This window comes from Bos mutus, chromosome 1, assembly GCF_027580195.1.
Source record: "Bos mutus isolate GX-2022 chromosome 1, NWIPB_WYAK_1.1, whole genome shotgun sequence".
In the NCBI taxonomy this organism is placed as follows: domain Eukaryota; kingdom Metazoa; phylum Chordata; class Mammalia; order Artiodactyla; family Bovidae; genus Bos; species Bos mutus.
The window spans coordinates 115,060,344-115,079,666 of record NC_091617.1 but is presented as its reverse complement, the minus strand read 5'-3'; the positions used below and the strand labels follow the sequence as shown (position 1 = coordinate 115,079,666).

General features: G+C 39.5%; 1 pseudogene; it reads left to right on the top strand.

The window, feature by feature from the left end:
- The first annotated feature begins 5,189 nt into the window (after positions 1-5,189).
- LOC102285312 (arylacetamide deacetylase-like 2) overlaps positions 5,190-19,323 on the top strand; it is a 42,410-nt pseudogene continuing 28,276 nt past the window's right edge.

Below are 19,323 nucleotides of genomic sequence, written 5' to 3'. Positions count from 1 at the left end.
AAATTCAGTAAGTTTAACAAAATGAGGTGACAAAGAAATACGTTTCAGACAAAGGAGCAAAATAAAACTGACAAAAACAACTAAATGAAGAGGAGATAGGCAATCTACCTGAGAAAGACTCAAGAGTAAATATGATCCAAGATCTCAGCAAAAGAATGGAGGCACAGGTCAAGAAGATACAAGAAAAGTTTAGCAAAGACTTAGAAGAACTAAAGAACAAACAAACAGAGATGAACAATACAATAACTGAAATGAAAAATACTCTAGAAGGAATCAGTAGCAGAATAACTGAGATGGAAGAATGGATAAATGACCTGGAAGACAGGATGGTGGAAATCTCTGCTAAGGAACAGAATAAATAAAAAAGGATGAAAAGAAATGAGGACAGTCTCAGGAGATCTCTAGGACAACATTAAACACACTTTTTTTTTTTTTTCCTCAGAAGAAGAAAGAGAGAAAGGTCCTGAGAAAAAATTTGAAGAGACTATAATAAAAAACTTCCCTAACATAGGAAAAGAAATAGTCATCCAAATCCAGGAAGTACACAGCGTCTCATACAGGATAAAGCCAAGGATGAAAACACAAACACATATTAACCAAACTATCAAAAATTAAATAAGAAGGAAAAAATATTAAAAGCAACAAGATAAAAGCAGCAAAAAATATACAAGGGAACCCCCATAAGGTTATTATTTTTCAGTTGCCCAGTCGTGTCTGACTCTTTGCAACCCCGTGGACTGCAGCACGCCAGGCTTCCCTGTCCCTAACCATCTCCTGAAATTTGCCCAAGTTCATGTCCATTGCACTGGTGATGCCATCCATCCATCTCATCCTCTGATGCCCCCTTCTTCTGCCCTCAATCTTTCCCAGCATTAGGGCTTTCCCAATGAGTTGGCGGTTGGCATCAGATGACCAAAATACTGGAGTTTCAGCTTCAGCATTAGTCCTTCCAATGACTATTTAGGGTTAATTTCCCTAAAGATTGACTAGTTTGATCTCCTTGCTGTACAAGGGACTTCCAAGAGTCTTCTCCAGCATCAGAGTTTGATGGCATCAATTCTTTAGAGTTCTGGCTTCTTTACAGTCCAGCTCTCACAACCATACGTGACCACTGGGAAGACTATAGCCTCGACTATATGGACCCTTTGTTGGCCTAGTAATGTCTCCGCTTTTCAACACACTATCTAGGCTTGTCATAGCTTCCTGCCAAGAAACAATTGTTTTCTGGTTTCATGGCTGCAGTCACCATCCACAGTGATCTTAGAACTCAAGAAATGGAAATCTGTCACTACTTCCACATTTTCTCCCTCTATTTGCCATAAAATAATGGGGCCAGATGCCATGATCTTAGTTTAAAAACAAAAATATTTAGCTTTAAGCCAACTCTTTCCCTCTCCTCCTTCACCCTCATCACCAGGGTCTTTAGTTCTTCTTCACTTTCTGCCATTAGGGTGGGTGTCATCTGCATATCTGAGGTTGTTGATGTTTCTCCCACCTATCTTGATTCCAGCTCATAACCCATCCAGCCCAGCATTTCTCATGATGTGCTCAGCATATAGTTTAAACAAACAGGGTGACATCAGACAGCTGTTATACTCCTTTCTCAATCTTGAGCCAATAAATTGTTCCATACAGGGCTCAAAATATTGCTTCTTGACCTGCATACAGTTTTCTCAGGAGACAGTTTGGATGATTTGGTATGCCCACCTCTTTAAGAACTTTCCACAGTTTGTTATGATCCACACAGTCAAAGGCTTTAGTGTAGTCAATGAAACAGAGGTAGATGTTTTTCTGGAATTCCCTTGCTTTCTCTATGATCCAGAGAATGTTGGCAATGTGATATCTGGTTGCTCTTCCTTTTCCAAACCCAGCTTGAACTTCTGGAAGTTTTTGGTTTGCATAATGCTAAAACCTTGTGGAAAATTCTGAAAGAGATGGGAATACCAGACCACCTGACCTGCCTTTTGAGAAACCTATATGCAGGTCAGGAAGCAACAGTTAGAACTGGACATGGAACAACAGACTGGTTCCAAATAGGAAAAGGAGTACATCAAGGCTGTATATTGTCACCCTGCTTGTTTAACTTATATGCAAAGTACCTCATAAGAAATGCTGGCTGGAGGAAGCACAAGCTGGAATCATGATTGCTGGAAGAAATATCAATAACCTCAGATATGCAGATGATACCACCCTTATGGAAGAAAGTGAAGAGGAACTAAAAAGCCTCTTGATGAAAGTGAAAGAGGAGAGTGAAAACGTTGGCTTAAAGCTCAACATTCAGAAAACTAATATCATGGCACCTGGTCCCATCACTTCATGGGAAATAGAAGGGGGAAAAAGTGGAAACAGTGTCAGACTTTATTTTTGGGGGGCTCCAAAATTACTTCAGATGATGATTGAAGTCATGAAATTAAAAGACATTTATTCATTGGAAGGAAAGTTAGGACCAACCTAGACAGCATATTGAAAAGCAGAGACATTACTTTGCCAACAAAGGTCAGTCTAGTCAAGGCTATTGTTTTTCCAGTGGTCATGTATGGATGTGAGAGTTGGACTGTGAAGAAAGCTGAGCACTGAAGAATCGATGTTTTTGAACTGTGGTGTTGGAGAAGACTCTTGAGAGTCCCTTGGACTGCAAGGAGATCCAACCAGCCCATCCTAAAGGTGATCAGTCCTGGGTGTTCATTGGAAGGACTGATACTGAAGCTGAAACTCTAATACTTTGGCCACCTCATGTGAAGAGTTGACTCATTGGAAAAGATTCTGATGCTGAGAGGGATTGGAGGCAGGAAGAGAAGGGGGCAATAGAGGATGAGATGGCTGGATGGCATCACTGACTCGATGGACATGGGTTTGGGTGAACTCTAGGAGTTGTCGATGGACAAGGAGGCCTGGCGTGCTGCGATTCATGGGATCACAAAGAGTCAGACACAACTGAGCCACTGAACTGAAGTGAACTAAACTGAAGCCTAGCATACAAGATTTTAAGCATGATCTTACTAGTACTGGATATGAGTGCAATTGTCTGATGGTTAACACAGTCTTTAGTACTACCCTTCTTGGGAATTGGGATGAGGATTGACCTTTTCCAGTCCTGTGGCTTGGTCTTCCAGATTTGCTGACATGTTGAATGCAACACCTTGATGGCATCATCCTTTAGGGTTTTAAATAGTTTTATTGGAATTCCATCGCATCCGTTAGTTTTATTTACAACAGTGCTCCCTAAGGCCTGCTTGACTTTGCACTCCAGAACGTCTGGCTCTGGGTAACGGACCACACCATCCAGTTCATTTAGATCTTTTTTGTACAGTTCTTCCATGTATTCTTTCTATCTCTTCTTCATCTCTTCAGTGTCAACGAGTTCTCTCTACTGTTTCTGTCCTTTATTTTGCCCATCTTTGGGTGAAATGTTCCCTTGATATGTCCAATTTTCCAAAAGAGATCTCTAGTCTTTCCCCTTCTGTTGTTCTCTTTTAGTTTTATGCACTGTTCATTGAAGAAGGCCTTCTTGTCTCTCTGTGCTATTCTTTGGAACTCTTTGTTTAGTTGGATGTACTTTTCCCTTTCTCCATTGCTTTTCATTTCTCTTCTTTATCCAGCTATTCACAAAGCTGCCTCAGATAACCACTTTACCTTCTTGCTTTTATTTTTCTTTGGGATGGTTTTGTTTGCTGCTTACTGTACAATATTACAGACCTCCATCCATAGTTATTCAGATCTAATCCCTTGAATGTATTCATTACTTCCACTGCATGTTCATAGGAGATTATATTTAAGTTGTATTTGGTTGGCCTAGTGGTTTCCCCCACTTTCTTTAGTTTAAGCCTGAATTTTCCTATGAGGAGCTGATTGAGCCACAGTCAGCTCCAGGTCATATTTTTTCTGACTGTATACAGCTTCTCCATCTTTGGCTACAAAGAACGCAATCAATTTGATTTAGGTATTGACCCAAATTATAGGTGATGTCTATGTGTAAAGTCATCTCATGTTGTTGAAAAAGGTATTTGCTATGACCAGTGCATTCTCTTGGCAGAATTCAGTTAGCCTTTGCCCTGCTTCATTTTGTTCTCCAAGGTCAAACTTGCCTGTTACTCCAGGTACCTCTTGACTTCCTACTTCTGCATTCCAATCCCCAGTGATGAATAGAACATCTTTGTTTTTGGTGTTAGTTCTAGGAGGTCTTCTAAGTCTTCATAGAATGGATCAACTTCAGCTTCTTCAGCATTGGTGGTAGGGGAATAGACTTGAATTACTGTAATGTTGAATGGCTTGCCTTGGAAACAAAGTGGGATCATTTTGTCATTTTTGAGGTTGCACCCAGGTACTACCTTTTGGACTCTTTTGTTGATTATGAGGGCTACTACATTTCTTCAATGGGATTCTTGCCCATAGTAGTTATAATGGTCATCTTAATTAAATTTGTCCGTTCCTGTCCATTTTAGTTCACTGATTTCTAAAATCTTGATGTTTATTCTTATCATCTCCTGCTTGAACCACGCCAGAGTTACCTTGATTCATGGACCTAAAATTCCAGGTTCCTATGCAATACTGTTTTTTGAAGCATTGGGTTTTTCTTTCATCACCAGACACATCTACAACTGAATATTGTTTCCGCCTTGGCCCAGTTGCTTTAATTTTCTGTGGCTACTAGTAGTTCTCTTCCACTCTTCCCCAGTAGCATATTGGATACCTTCAGCCCTGGGGGACCCATCTTTCAGTGTCATATCTTTTTGTCTTTTTATACAGTTCATGAGGTTCTCAAGGCAAGTATTCTGGGGTGATTTGACATTCCCTCTTCTAGTAGATCATGTTTTGTCAGAACTCTCCCATAAGGTTATCAGCTGATTTTTTTAGCAGAGACTCTTCAGGGCAGAAGAGAGAGGCATGATACATTTAAAGTGATGAGAGGGAAAAACCTACAACTGAGAATACTCTACCCAGCAAGTGTCTCATTCAGATTCCATGTAGAAATCAAATGCTTTACAGACAAGCAAGAGCTAAGAGAATCCAATATCACCAAGTCAGCTCTACAACAATTGCTAAATGAACTTCTGTAGGCAGAAAATACTAGAGAACAAAAGAGGAAGGGAATAAAAAAGACCTAAAAAACAAATTCAAAACAATTAATAAAGTGACAATAGGAACATACATGGCTACATAGCACTGGGGTGGGAAGTGGCCGAGAGGAGATGCCCCAGTCCAAGATCAGTAGTGGAGGCCATGAGGAGCTACCACATGTCCAAGGTAAGGAGCAGCAGCTGCGCTTTGCTGGAGCAGCCATGAAGAGATATTCCATGTACAAGCCTTGTCTAACTCAATGAAACTAAGCCATGACATGTAGGGCCACCCAAGATGGATGGGTCATGGTGGACAGTACTGACAAAATGTGGTCCACTGGAGAAGGGAATGGCAATACTGATCACTTCAGTATTGTTGCCTTGAGAACCCCATGAACAGTATGAAAAGACAAAAAGATAGGACATGGAAAGATGAACTCCCCAGGTCTTTGGTGCCCAATATGCTACTGGAGATCAGTGGAGAAATAATGCCAGAAAGAATGAAGAGATGGAGCCAAAGCAAAAACAACACCCAGTTCTGGGTATGACTGGTGATAGAAGCAAGGTCCAATGCTATAAGAGGAATATTGCATAGGAACCTGGAATGTTAGATCCACGAAACAAGGCAAATTAGAAGTGATCAAACAGGACAAGGCAAGAGTGAACATCAACATTTTAGGAATAAGTGAACTAAAATGGACTGGAATGGGTAAATTTAACACAGATTAAATATATTATATCTACTATAATAGTAGATATTTATTATATCTACTACTGTGAGCAAGAATCCTTTAGAAGAAATGGAGTAGCCATCATAGTTAACAAAAGAGTCCAAAATTCAGTACTTGAATACAATCTCAAAAATGACAGAATGATCTCTGTTCATTTCCAAGATAAACCATTCAATATCACAGTAACCCAAGTCTATGCCCCGACCAGTAACGCTGAAGAAGCTGAACGGTTCTATGAAGACCTACAAGACCTTCTAGAATTAACACCCCAAAAAGATGTCCTTTTCATTATAGGCGACTGGAACACAAAAGTAGGAAGTCAAGAAACACCTGGAGTGACAGGCAAATTTGGCCTTGGAATACGGAATGAAGCAGGGCAAAGACTGATAGAGTTTTGCAAAAGAATGCACTGGTCATAGCAAACACCCTCTTCCAGCAACACAAGAGAAGACTCTACACATGGACATCAACAAATGGCCAACACCAAAATCAGATTGATTATACTCTTTGCAGCCGAAGATGGAGAAGCTCTATACAGTCAGCAAAAACAAGACCGGGAATTGACTGTGGCTCAGATCATGAACTCTTTATTGTCAAATTCAGACTTAAATTGAAGAAAGTAGGGAAAACCACTAGACCATTCAGGTATGACCTAAATCAAACCCTTTACGATGATACAGTGGAAGTGAGAAATAGATTTAAGGGCCTAAATCTGATAGACCACCTGATGAACTAGGACAGAGGTTGATGACATTGTACAGGAGACAGTGATCAAGACCATCCCCAAGAAAAAGAAATGCAGAAAAGTAAAATGGCTATCTGAAGAGGCCTTATAAATAGCTGTGAGAAGAAGAGAAGTGAAAAGCAAAGGAGAAAAGGAACGATATAAGCATCTGAATGCAGAGTTTCAAAGAATAGCAAGGAGAGATAAGAAAGCCTTCCTCAGTGATCAGTGCAAAGAAATAGAGGAAAACAACAGAATGGGAAAGACTAGAGATCTCTTCAAGAGCATTAGAGATACCAAGGGAATATTTCGGCCAAGATGGGCTCAATAAAGGACAGAAATGGTATGGACCCAACAGAAGCAGATGATATTAAGAAGAGGTGGCAAGAATATACAGGAAAACTACACAAAAAAATCTTCACAAACAAGATAATCATGATGCTGTGATCACTCACCAGGAGCCAGACATTTTTGAATGTGAAATCAAGTGGGCCTTAGGAAGCATCACTACAAATAAGGCTAGTGGAGGTGACGGATTACAGTTGAGCTATTTCAAATCCTGAAAGATGATGCTGTGAAAGTGCTCCACTCAATATGCCAGCAAATTTGGAAAACTCATCAGTGGCCACAGGACTGGAAAAGGTCAGTTTTCATTCCAATCCCTAAGACAGGCAATGCCAAAGAATGTTCAGATTACCACACAATTGCACTTAACTCAGATTCTAGTAAAGTAATGCTCAAAATTCTCCAAACCAGGCTTCAACAATATGTGAACCGTGAACTTCCAGGTGTTCAAGCTTGTTTTACAAAAGGCAGAGGAACCAGAGATCAATTTGCCAATATCCGCTGGATCATCAAAAAAACAAGAGTTCCAGAAAAACATATATTTCTGCTTTATTGACTGTGCCAAAGCCTTTGACTGTGTGGATCACAATAAACTGTAGAAAATTCTGCAAGAGATGGGAATACCAGACCACCTGACCTGCCTCCGGAGAAATCTATATGCAGGTCAGGAAGCAATAGTTAGAACTGGACATGGAAAACAGACTGGTTCCAAATAGGAAAAGGAGTACGTCAAGGCTGTATATTGTCACCCTGTTCATTTAATTTATATGCAGATTACATCATGAGAAATCCTGGGCTGGAAGAAGCACAAGCTGGAATCAAGATTGCTGGGAGAACTATAGATAACCTCAGATATGGAGATGCTGCTGCTAAGTTGCTTCAGTTGTGTCCAACTCTGTGCAACCCCATAGAAGGCAGCCCACCAGGCTCCCCTGTCCCTGGGATTCTCCAGGCAAGAACACTGGAGCGTGTTGCCATTTCCTTCTCCAATGCCTGAAAGTGAAAGTGAAGTTGTTCTGTCATGTCCGACTCCTAGCAACCCCATGGACTGCATCCTACCAGGCTCCTCTGTCCATGGGATTTTCCAGGCAAGAGTACTGGAGTGGGGTGCCATTGCCTTCTCCCAGATATGCAGATGACACCATTCTTATGGCAGAAAGTGAAGAAGAACTAAAGAGCCTCTTGATGAAAGTAAAAGAGGAGAGTGAAAAAGTTGGCTTAAAGCTCAACATTCAGAAAACTAAGATCATGGCATCCGGTCCCATCACTTTATGGCAAATAGATGGGGAAACAAAGGGAAGAATGACAGACTAATTTTGGGGGCTCCAAAATCACTGCAGATTGTGACTGCAGCCATCAAATTAAAAGACACTTACTCCTTGGAAGGAAAGTTATGACCAACCTAGACAGCATATTGAAAAGCAGAAACATTACTTTACCAAGAAAGGTCCATGTATTCAAAGCTATGATTTTCCCAGTAGTCATGTATGGATGCGAGATTTGGACTGTAAAGAAAGCTGAGTGCCAAAGAATTGATGTTTTTGAGCTCTGATGTTGGAGAAGACTCTTGACTGCAAGGAGATAAAACCAGTCCATCCTAAAGGAGATCAGTCCTGGTTGTTCTTTGGAAGGACTGATGCTGAAGCTGAAACTCCAATACTCTGGCCACCTGATGCGAACAGCTGACTCATTTGAAAAGACCCTGATGCTGGGAAAGATTGAAGGTAGGAGGAGAAGGGGACGACAGAGGATGAGATGGTTGGATGGCATCATTGACTCAATGGACATGAGTTTGAGTAAACTCCGGGAGTTGTTGATGGATATGGAGGCCTGGCATGCTGCAGTCCCTGGGGTCACAAAGAGTCAGATATAACTGAGCGACTGAACTGAATTGAACAGAGGAACATACATATCAATAATTATGTCAAATGTAAGAGGATTAAATGCTCCAAGAAAATGGATAGACTGCCTGAATGGATATAAAAACAAGATATTTATACATATAGGCGACCCACTTCACACCTAGGGACACATATAGACTAAAAGTGAGGAGACATGGTAAAACATATTTCATGCCTTTGGAAATCAAAAGAAAGCTGGAGTAGCAATACTCATTTCAGACAAAATAGACTTTTAGATAAAGACTATTACAAGAGACAAGGAAGTATACTACATAATGATCAAGAGATCAATCCAAGCAGAAGACGTAACAATTGTAAATATACATACGTCTAACATGGGAACATCTCAATATGTAGGGAAAATGCTAACAGTCATTAAAGAAAAATCTACAATAACATAATAATATTGGAGACTTGAACACCTCACTTATATAAATGAACATGTCATCCAAACAGAAAATAAGGAAACCACAAAACTTAAATGACACATTGACCATATACTTAATTCATATTTGTAGACCATTCCATTCAAAAGCAGCAGAATACACTTTCTTCTCAAGTGCGGGCAGAACATTCTGTAGGATAGATCACATCTTGGGCCAAAAATAAAGCCTTAGTAAATTTAAGAAAACTGAAATCATTTCAAGCATCTTTTCTGACTGCATTCCTAGGAGATTAAAAATCAATTACAGGGAAAAAAACTATAAAAAACACAAACACGTGGATGCTAAACAATATGTTTATAAGTAACCAATGAATCACTGAACAAGTCTAAGAGGACATTAAAAACATATCTAGAGATAAATGCCAACAAAAGCATGATGATCCAAAATCTATGTGATGCAGTAAAAGCAGTTCTAATAAGGAAGTTTATAGCGATCAATCTTACCTCAAGAAGCAAAAAATCCCAAATAAACAACATAATCTTACACCTAAAGCAATTAGAGAGAAACAAACAAAACCCAAAGTTAGTGGAAAGAAATAAATCACAAAGATCAGAGCAGAAACAAATGAAATGGAGACAGAGAAAATAATAGCAAAAATCAATGAAATGGAAAGCTGGTTCTTTGAGAAGATAAATAAAATTGATAAATCTTTAGCCAGGCCCATCAAGAAAAGAAGAGAGGACTCAGATAAAAAAATTAGAAATAAAAAAGGAGGAGTTACAATAGACATCACAGAAATACAAATGATCATAAAGGACTACTACAATACCAAAACAATGGACAGCCTGGAAGAAACAGAAAAATTCTTAGAAAGGTACAACCTTTCAAGACTGAAATAGGAAGAAATAAAAAATATGAATAGAGCAAGCACAAGTAATGAAATTGAAACTGTGATTAAAAATCATCCAACAAATAAATGTCCAGGACTAGATGGCTTCACAGGCAAATTCTATTAAACATTTAGAGAAGAGCTAACACCTATCTTACTCAAACTCTTCCAGAAAATTGCAGAGGAAGGTAAACTTCCAAACTCATTCTATGAGGCCACCATCACCCTAATACCAAAACCTGACAAAGATGCCACAAAAAAAGAAGACTACAGGCCAATATCACTGATGAACATAGATGCAAAAATCCTTAACAAAGTTCTAGCAATCAGAATTCAAGAACACATTAAAAAGATCATACACCATGACCAAGTGGGCTTTATCCCAGGGATGCAAGGATTCTTCAATATCCACAAATCAATCAATGTAATACACCACATTAACAAATTGAAAAATAAAAACCATATGATTATCTCAATAGATGCAGAGAAAGCCTTTTACAAAATTCAGCATCCATTTATGATAAAAACTCTCCAGAAAGCAGGAATAGAAGAAACATACCTCAACATAATAAAAGCTATATATGACAAACCCACAGCAAACATTATCCTCAATGGTGAAAAATTGAAAGCATTTCCTCTAAAACCAGGAACAAGACAAGGGTGCCCACTTTCACCATTACTATTCAACATAGTTTTGGAAGTTTTGGCCACAGCAATCAGAGCAGAAAAAGAAATAAAAGGAATCCAAATTGGAAAAGAAGAAGTAAAACTCTCACGGTTTGCAGATGACATGATCCTCTACATAGAAAACCCTAGAGACTCCACCAGAAAATTACTAGAACTAATCAATGATTATAGTAAAGTTGCAGGATATAAAATCAACACACAGAAATCCCTTGCATTCCTATACACTAATAATGAGAAAACAGAAAGAGAAATTAAGGAAACAATTCCATTCACCATTGCAACGGAAAGAATAAAATACTTAGGAATATATCTACCTAAAGAAACTAAAGACCTATATATAGAAAACTATAAAACACTGGTGAAAGAAATCAAAGAGGACACTAATAGATGGAGAAATATACCATGTTCATGGATTGGAAGACTCAATATAGTGAAAATGAGTATACTACCCAAAGCAATTTATAGATTCAATGCAATCTCTATCAAGCTACCAACGGTATTCTTCACAGAGCTAGAACAAATAATTTCACAATTTGTATGGAAATACAAAAAACCTCGAATAGCCAAAGCTATCTTGAGAAAGAAGAATAGAACTGGAGGAATCAACCTACCTGACTTCAGGCTCTACTACAAAGCCACAGTCATCAAGACAGTATGGTATTGGCACAAAGACAGAAATATAGATCAATGGAACAAAATAGAAAGCCCAGAGATAAATCCACACACATATGGACACCTTATCTTTGACAAAGGAGGCAAGAATATACAATGGATTAAAGACAATCTCTTTAACAAGTGGTGCTGGGAAAACTGGTCAACCACTTGTAAAAGAATGAAACTGGAACACTTTCTAACACCATACACAAAAATAAACTCAAAATGGATCAAAGATCTAAACATAAGACCAGAAACTATAAAACTCCTAGAGGAAAACATAGGCAAAACACTCTCCGACATACATCACAGCAGGATCCTCTATGACCCACCTCCCAGAATATTGGAAATAAAAGCAAAAATAAACAAATGGGACCTAATTAAACTTAAAAGCTTCTGCACAACAAAGGAAACTATAAGCAAGGTGAAAAGACAGCCTTCAGAATGGGAGAAAATAGTAGCAAATGAAGCAACTGACAAACAACTAATCTCAAAAATATACAAGCAACTCCTGTAGCTCAATTCCAGAAAAATAAATGACCCAATCAAAAAATGGGCCAAAGAACTAAATAGACATTTCTTCAAAGAAGACATACAGATGGCTAACAAACACATGAAAAGATGCTCAACATCACTCATTATCAAAGAAATGCAAATCAAAACCACAATGAGGTATCATTTCACACCAGTCAGAATGGCTGCGATCCAAAAGTCTACAAGCAATAAATGCTGGACAGGGTGTGGAGAAAAGGGAACCCTCTTACACTGTTGGTGGGAATGCAAACTAGTACAGCCACTATGGAGAACAGTGTGGAGATTCCTTAAAAAACTGGAAATAGAACTGCCTTATGATCCAGCAATCCCACTGCTGGGCATACACACTGAGGAAACCAGAAGGGAAAGAGACTCGTGCACCCCAATGTTCATCGCAGCACTGTTTATAATAGCCAGGACATGGAAGCAACCTAGATGTCCATCAGCAGATGAATGGATAAGAAAGCAGTGGTACATATACACAATGGAGTATTACTCAGCCATTAAAAAGAATACATTTGAATCAGTTCTAATGAGGTGGATGAAACTGGAGCCTACTATACAGAGTGAAGTAAGCCAGAAAGAAAAACACCAATAGAGTATACTAAGGCATATATATGGAATTTAGAAAGATGGTAACGTTAACCCTGTATACGAGACAGCAAAAGAGACACTGATGTATAGAACAGTCTTATGGACTCTGTGGGAGAGGGAGAGGATGGGAAGATCTGGGAGAACGACATTGAAACATGTATAATATCATGTATGAATCGAGTCACCAGTCCAGGTTCAATGCACGATACTGGATGCTTGGGGCTGGTGCACTGGGACGACCCAGAGGGATGGAATGGGGAGGGAGGACGGAGGAGGGTTCAGGATGGGGAACACATGTATACCTGTGGCGGATTCATTCAATATTTGGCAAAACCAATACAATATTGTAAAGTTTTAAAAAAAATGTTATATAGACAAAAAAAAAGATATTAAAGGAAATGTTCTCTAGGCAGAAGTCAGTCTCAGGTGAATGCACAGATATATAGACAGAGAAAATATATTTATATTGTATATAAATACAAATATATTTATATTTTAAATATAAATATATTTGTAAAAAAATATATTTATATTGTATATAAGCAATATTATAAAATGCAATTTTTATTGTGCATGTAAACAATAGTTATGTTTTATCTATAATGTTTAATTTGCATAATGCTTTAATGTCATTTTTGGTTTGTCTTAATCCATCGTGGTTGCTGTAACAGAATACAATAAACCAAGTAGCTTAAACAACAAATACTTATTTCTCACATATGTGGAGGCAGGGAAGATCAAGGCATAAACAGATTTTCTGTCTGGAGAAGGACTGTTTCTTGGTTTATAGACAGTCAGTCATCTTCCTGATGTGTCCCTTCAAGGCAGAAGGGAAGGAGTTGTCTGAGGTCTGTTTGATAAGGGTACTATTCCATTGATGAGAGCTCTGCCCTCATGACCTAACCATCTTTCTAACAGAAATACCTTGGTCATTAGGTGCTCAACATATGTATTTTGGGGGAACACAAAAATTCAGTGGGTAGCAGTGTTTGTAGAAATATTTGTTTGTGCATATTAGTAAGAGGTTGAGATACATGCTCACTATGTAAATTCTATTTGGTGTTATTGGGAAGAAGGCAAAAGTTTATACTTCTTTCAGTTCAGTTCAGTTCAATTCAGTTGCTCAGTCGTGTCTGACTCTTTGCGACCCAATGAATCGCAGCACGCCAGGCCTCCCTGTCCATCACCATCTCCTGGAGTTCACACAAACTCATGTCCATTGAGTCGGTGATGCCATCCAGCCATCTCATCCTCTGTCATCCTCTTCTTCTCCTGCCCCCAATCCCTCCCAGCATCAGAGTCTTTTCCAATGAGTCAACTCTTCATGTGAAGTGGCCAAAGTATTGGAGTTTCAGCCTTAGCATCAGTCCTTCCAATGAACACCCAGGACTGATCTCCTTTAGAATGGAATGGTTGGATCTCCTTGCAGTCCAAGGGACTCTCAAGAGTCTTCTCCAACACCACAGTTCAAAAGCATCAATTCTTCAGTGCTCAGCTTTCTTCACAGTTCAACTCTCACATCCATACATGACCACAGGAAAAACCATAGCCTTGACTAGATGCACCTTTGTGGACAAAGTAATGTCTCTGCTTTTCAATATGCTATCTAGGTTGGACATAACTTTCCTTCCAAGGAGTAAGCGTCTTTTAATTTCATGGCTGCAATCACCATCTGCAGTGATTTGGAAGCCCCAAAAAATAAAGTCTAACACTGTTTCCACTGTTTCCCCATCTATTTCTCATGAAGTGATGGAACCAGATGCCATGGTCTTCATTTTCTGAATGTTGAGCTTTAAGACAACTTTTTCACTCTCCTCTTTCACTTTCATCAAGAGGCTTTTGAGTTCCTCTTCACTTTCTACCATAAGGGTGGTGTCATCTGCATATCTGAGGTTATTGATATTTCTTCCAGCAATCTTGATTCCAGCTTGTGCTTCTTCCAGCCCAGGGTTTCTCATGATGTACTCTGCATAGAAGTTAAATAAGCAGGGTGACAATATACAGCTGTGACGTACTCCTTCTCCTATTTGGAACCAGTCTGTTGTTCCATGTCCAGTTCTAACTGTTGCTTCCTGACCTGCATATAGGTTTCTCAAGAGGAAGGTCAGGTGATCTGGTATTCCCATCTCTTTCAGAATTTTCCACAGTTTATTGTGATACACACAGTCAAAGGCTTTGGCATAGTCAATAAAACAGAAATAGATGTTTTTCTGGAACTCTCTTGCTTTTTCAATCATCCAGCAGATGTTGGCAATTTGATCTTTGGTTCCTCTGCCTTTTCTAAAACCAGCTTGAACATCAGGAAGTTCACGGTTCACATATTGCTGAAGCCTGGCCTGGAGAATTTTGAGCATTACTTTACTAGCGTGTGAGATAAGTGCAATTGTGCGGTACCTTAAGCATTCTTTGGCACTGCCTTTCTTTGGGATTGGATGGTGTAAAGAAAGGGAAATTGATCAACTCCATGTGTTAGGGATCACAAAAAACAACACAGAAGGGAATGAGCTGAAAATTAAAAGCACAAGGGAGTGAGATCAGAAAGCAATTGAGGGGGCTCTTTTGAGGAAGAGACATGTGACAAAATCTCCAGAAATCTTATATGATCTGCTGTTACAGGGCAGCATTTGAGGTTGACCTGGATTCTAGGGTATGAGGAAAGACATTATGAAGAGGCTTGGAAACATACAATGCCCTACTTAGGAACTTGGATTTTATGTTGTAAGAAATGAGAAAATGTCATCAATTTAAAGGCATTTGTGATTGTCTGACTTGAATGGAAATGAGATGTGGGAAGGGTAACCAAAACTCCACAGATATTAGTCGACTGATAGTGATACTGTGTGGTGAAAAATGGTGGGGAAACTAAAATAAGCACATTTTACCCTGAAATGTATACCCTCACAAACCAAAAGCTGTGCCAGCAGATTTAGGGAAGACTAGAACATAGACACAAGCTGGAATCAAGATTGCTGGGAGAAATATCAATAACCTCAGATATGCAGATGACACCACCCTTTTATGGAAGAAAGTGAAGAGGAACTAAAAAGCCTCTTGATGAAAGTGAAAGTGGAGAGTGAAAAAGTTGGCTTAAAGCTCAACATTCAGAAAATGAACATCATGGCATCTGGTCCCATCACTTCATGGGAAATAGATGGGGAAACAGTGGAAACAGTGTCAGACTTGATTTTTTTGGGCTCCAAGATCACTGCAGGTGGGGACTGCAGCCATGAAATTAAAAGACGCTTACTCCTTGGAAGGAAAGTTATGACCAACCTAGATAGCATATTCAAAAGCACAGACATTACTTTGCCAACAAAGGTTCATCTAGTCGAGGCTATGGTTTTTCCTGTGGTCATGTATGGATGTGAGAGTTGGACTGTGAAGAAGGCTGAGCACCAAAGAATTGATGCTTTTGAATTGTGGTGTTTGAGAAGACTCTTGAGAGTCCCTTGGCCTGCAAGGATATCCAACCAGTCCATTCTGAAGGAGATCAGCCCTGGGATATCTTTGGAAGGAATGATGCTAACGCTGAAACTCCAGTACTTTGACCACGTCATGTGAAGAGTTGACTCATTGGAAAAGATTCTGATGCTGGGAGGGATTGGGGGCAGGAGGAGAAGGGGACAACAGAGGATGAGATGGCTGGATGGCATCACTGACTCGATGGATTTGAGTTTGGGTCAACTCCGGAAGTTGGTGATGGACAGGGAGGCCTGGCGTGCTGCGATTCATGGGGTCACAAAGAGTTAGACACGACTGAGCGACTGAACTGAACTGAGAACATAGGTGAATATAAACAAACATTTTAATAATTAAGCTTATGATAAGTTTTGGAATTAAACTGATATATCCTTATATCAGACCCCTGACTAAACTGAATTTTATCATAAAATTACTTCCCTTAAGTAACAATTCCTGTTTGATGAGTTCTTGTGTGTTTATTGATCTGTGACTGTTCATCTATTTAGTTTGTCCTGACATATTGGACAGGAAAATCTTGTTTCTTGCATCACTAAAGAACTAAGGATCATTCCAGGTGATCTGCTTTACAGACAAGTCTCCCTCAGGCTCTCAGGTGGCAAGAAGCATGAATGCAATATTCACACTTGATGTTTCCTGCCATCCTAGGCTGATTTCTCAGTATAATTTTAGATACTTACCACTAAACCTTATGGACAAAATCACTATGTAATCCTTTAAAAACAGGATTTTTCTTTGATACCTGTACTGAACCTGGTGGTACTCAGTCTAATAAAAAGTTTCAGCTCGGTGGATAATGAAACTTGAACGAGACCCTACACTTTTATCTTTTGTCCCAAAGTCTGGTCCATTACAACAAGCAGGATTTGTTAACAGGATTAGTAGTCCATGCTAATAATGTGAGACTGGATTCTGACAGACTACCAGGCAACTTTTTTTTAAACGTCCTCTTATAAAATGTTGCAACCAGCCAATCACAGAATTACACTTCATGGTTGTCTCATAACTATCATTTAGACTCTGATTTGCATCTTAAATACGTTGGGCTGATGATGCAATCACAGGGTGAGGAAATACTGTGAGAGTTTTTAACTGCATGCAAATAAGAAATGAATTAGGTATCTGTGTCAGAGTCTGTCTATTGCAAAACAGGTTTCTACTGGTGCTATAATATTTAAAAGAAAATTAGCCTCTTGTTCTTAAGATGATCACATTACCTGAAAACGTTCTCAGTCTACATTTGTTCTGCTACTTATGATTCAGTATTCATGGAAAAAAATTTAATCTTGGCACTGTGAAGAGACTGGAAAAAGGAATATTATTGATAGCTTATGGTGAACGATGTTGGATTTGCAATCTCTGAAAAAGAAGATTTAGCTTCAGGACTAGAGAACAGACTTGAACACTCAGCGGTCTCGTGTGGCAGAAGCTTTATCACAGTGAGAAGGGATGGAGAAAGCTTCTGACACAGACGTCAGAAGAGGACAGACAATGCCCCATTCACTAGTCTTTAGCAAGAGAGCTATACACTTTTTAAATTTAGTTATTACAATAAATCATAAGAATGGCTCAAGATTGTAAAAATTTTACCAGACCCACTCCCAAATTTACATTTTAAGATAACAGGATTCAGTTCAGTTCAGTTCAGTTAGCTCATTCGTGTCCAACTCTTTGTGACCCCAAGGACTGCAGCACGCCAGACCTCCTTGTCCATCACCAACTCCCGGAGTTTACTCACTCATGTCTATTGAGTCAGTGATGCCATCCAACCATCTCATCCTCTGTCGTCCCCTTCTCCTCTCACCTTTAATCTTTCCCAGCATCAGGGTCTTTTCAAATGAGTCAACTCTTAGCATCTGGTGGCCAAAGTATTGGAGTTTCAGTTTCAGCATCAGACCTTCCAGTGAACATTCAGTACTGATTTCCTTTAGGATGACTGGTTGGATCTCCTAGCAGTCCAAGAGACTCTCAAGAGTCTTCTCCAACACCACAGTTCAAAAGCATCAATTCTTTGGTACTCAATTTCTTTATAGTCCAACTCTCACATCCATACATGACCACTGGAAAAACCATAGCCTTGACTAGATGGACTTTTGTTGGCAAAGTAATGTCTCTGCTTTTTAATATGCTGTCAGGTTGATCATAACTTTTCTTCTAAGGAGTAAGCATCTTCTTATTTTATGACTGCAGTCACCATCTGCAGTGATTTTGGAGCCCAAAAAAATAGTCTGCCACTGTTCTACTATTTCCCCATCTATTTGCCGTGAAGTGATGGGACTGGATGCCATGATCTTCGTTTTCTGAATGTTGAGCTTTAAGCCAACTTTTTCACTCTCCTCTTTTACTTTCATCAAGAGGCTCTTTAATTCTTCTTCACTTTCTCCCATAAGGGTGGTGTCATCTGCATATCTGAGGTTATTGATATTTCTCCCGGCAATCTTGATTCCAGCTTGTGTTTCTTCCAGTCCAGCCTTTCTCATGATGTACTCTGCATATAAGTTAAATAAACAGGGTGACAATATACAGCCTTGACGTACTCCTTTTCCTATTTGGAACCAGTTTGTTGTTCCATGTCCAGTTCTAACTGTTGCTTCCTTATCTGCATACAGATTTCTCAAGAGGCAGGTCAGGTGGTCTGGTATTCCCATCTCTTTCAGAATTTTCCACAGTTAATTGTGATCCACACAGTCAAAGGCTTTGGCACAGTCAATAAAGTAGAAGTTTTTCTGGAACTCTCTTGCTTTTAGATGATCCAGCAGATGTTGGCAATTTGATCTCTGATTCCTTTGTCTTTTCTAAATCCAGCTTGAACATTTGGAAGTTCATGGTCACGTACTGTTGAAGTCTGGCTTGGAAAATTTTAAGCATTACTTTGCTAGCATGTGAGATGCGTTGACTCATTGGAAAAACCCTGATGCTGGGAGGGATTCGGGGCATGAGGAGAAGGGGACGACAGAGGATGAGATGGCTGGATGGCATCACCAACTCAATGCACATGAGTTTGGGTGACTCCGGGAGTTGGTGATGGACAGGGAGGCCTGGCATGCTGCATTCATGGGGTCGCAAATAGTTGGACACGACTGAGCAGCTGAACTGAACTGAGATGAGTGTAATTGTGCAGTTTTGAACATTCTCTGGCATTGCCTTTCTTTGGGTTTGGAATGAAAATTTACCTTTTCCAGTCCTGTGGCCACTGCTGAGTTTTCCAAGTTTGCTGACATATTGAGTGCAGCACTTTCACAGTATCATCTTTCAGGATTTGAAATAGCTTAACTGGAATTCCATCACTTCCCTTAGCTTTGTTCATAGTGATGCTTCCTTCCTAAGGCCCATTTGACTTC